The following is a 2,794-nucleotide window of genomic DNA, read 5'->3' on the forward strand; positions in this document are numbered from 1 at the left end:
TAGTGATGTGAACTAGACTACTGACTCTAGTAAACTCTTGGGTATTAGTCACATGGCGATGTGACCTGTGAGTGTTAATCACATGGCGATGTGAACTGGATTATTGACTCTAGTGCAAGTGGGAGACTGTTGAAATATGCCCTAGAGGCAATAATAAAAGTATTATTATTATATTTCCTTGTTCATGATAATTGTCTTTTATTCATGCTATAATTGTATTATCCGGAAATCGTAATACACGTGTGAATACATAGACCACAATATGTCCCTAGTGAGCCTCTAGTTGACTAGCTCGTTGTGATCAACAAATAGTCATGGTTTCCTGGCTATGGACATTGGATGTCGTTGATAACGGGATCACATCATTAGGAGAATGATGTGATGGACAAGACCCAATCCTAAGACTAGCACAAAAGATCGTGTAGTTCATTTGCTAGAGCTTTGCCAATGTCAAGTATCTCTTCCTTCGACCATGAGAGCGTGTAACTCCTGGATACCGTAGGAGTGCTTTGGGTGTATCAAACGTCACAACGTAACTGGGTGACTATAAAGGTGCACTACAGGTATCTCCGAAAGTATCTATTGTTTTATGCGGATCAAGACTGGGATTTGTCACTCCGTGTAAACGGAGAGGTATCTCTGGGCCCACTCGGTAGGACATCATCATATGCGCAATGTGACCAAGGAGTTGATCACGGGATGATGTGTTACGGAACGAGTAAAGTGACTTGCCGGTAACGAGATTGAACAAGGTATTGGATACCGACGATCGAGTCTCGGGCAAGTAACATACCGATAGACAAAGGGAATTGAATACGGGATTGATTAAGTCCTTGACATCGTGGTTCATCCGATGAGATCATCGTGGAGCATGTGGGAGCCATCATGGGTATCCAGATCCCGTTGTTGGTTATTGACCAGAGAACATCTCGGTCATGTGTACATGTCTCCCGAACCCGTAGGGTCTACACACTTAAGGTTCGATGACGCTAGGGTTATAAAGGAAGCTTGTATGTGGTTACCGAATGTTGTTCGGAGTCCCGGATGAGATCCCGGACGTCACGAGGAGTTCCGGAATGGTCCGGAGGTAAAGATTTATATATGGGAAGTCCTATTTTGGCCACCGGAAAATGTTCGGGATTTTTCGGTATTGTACCGGGAAGGTTCTAGAAGGTTCCGGAGTGGGGCCCACCTGCATGGGGGGACCCACATGAACGTGGGTAGTGGGGGCAAGGCCCCACACCCCTGGTCAAGGCGCACCAAGATCCCCCCTTAGAAGGAATAAGATCATATCCCGAAGGGATAAGATCAAGATCCCTAAAAAGGGGGATAACAATCGGTGGGGAAGGAAATGATGGGATTTCTTTTCTCCCACCTTGGCCAACGCCCCAATGGACTTGGAGGGCAAGAAACCAGCCCCTCCACCCCTATATATAGTGGGGAGACACATGGGAGCTCAAGACGAAGTTCTGGCGCAGCCCTCCCCCTCTCCCAAGTCGTCCTCCTCTCCCGTGGTGCTTGGCGAAGCCCTGCAGGATTGCCACGCTCCTCCACCACCACCACGCCATTGTGCTGCTGTTGGATGGAGCCTTCCTCAACCTCTCCCTCTCTCCTTGCTGGATCAAGGCGTGGGAGACGTCGTCGGGCTGTACGTGTGTTGAACGCGGAGGTGCCGTGCGTTCGGCACTTGATCATCGGTGATTTGAATCACGACGAGTACGACTCCATCAACCCCGTTCACTTGAACGCTTCCGCTTAGCGATCTACAAGGGTATGTAGATGCACTCTCCTTCTACTCGTAGCTGGTTTCTCCATAGATAGATCTTGGTGACGCGTAGGAAAATTTTGAATTTCTGCTACGTTCCCCAACAGGCGGAGGGGTGGGGAGCGGGAACGACCGCGCAGAAATGTCCATCCCACCAAATCTCGATGCGGATAGGGGGCGAGCCCGGGTCGGTCTCCCGCCCCGTGAATCTAAAGGTTGGGGGAGATCTTTTGCCGCGCCCCGCAAAAATATTTACGGGTCAGACCGATTTGCGATGTCTGGTCTGGCATGATTTTCCACGCCGACCCGTATTTTGACGGCTATTATGCGGGTCGCGGCTATATGCGGGGGCTGCTAAAGATGCTCTAATGTTAGACGGGGATTCCTATGCGGTGCGTAGGTCGCCCGCGAGCGACCGGGCGTGTACCCACCTCGTGCGTTGGGTGCTCGTATGGGCCGGTCCATTTTCCCTTTCGTTTTTTCCTTCCTTTTCTTTTTCCTTTTTCTTTTTTCTTTTTCTTCTTCACTTTTTCACTTTTTTGCGAATTATATTTTTTGTTCAACGAATTCAAAAAATATTCATCAATGTAAAAAATGTTCAACAATTCAAAAAATTGTTCATCTAATTCATTTATTGTTCATCAGATTTATAAAATGTTCATTGAATTAAAACAATATTCATCCAATCCGAACAAATTTCATCAATTTCAAAAAGGTTCATCAAATTAAAAATGTGCTCGTCCATTTAAAAAGAGGTTTTGAAAAAAATGTTTATCAAGTTAAAAACATGTTCATTGAATCCAAAATTTGTTCATAAAATACAAAAGAATTTCATCATTTTTAAAAAATGCTTATAAAAAATTGTTCATTCTTTTGAAATCGCGAACTTTTTTGAAATCAAGAATTGTTCTTGAATTTGGTGAACATTTTTTGAATCCATGAATGTTTTTTGAGTGTCGAATCTTTTTCTGAAATCTTGAAAAAATGCAGGGGGCACCTCAAGCCCCACATGGGCTGGCCCAGAAGGTG

This window comes from Triticum dicoccoides, chromosome 2B, assembly GCF_002162155.2.
Source record: "Triticum dicoccoides isolate Atlit2015 ecotype Zavitan chromosome 2B, WEW_v2.0, whole genome shotgun sequence".
NCBI classification, from domain to species: domain Eukaryota; kingdom Viridiplantae; phylum Streptophyta; class Magnoliopsida; order Poales; family Poaceae; genus Triticum; species Triticum dicoccoides.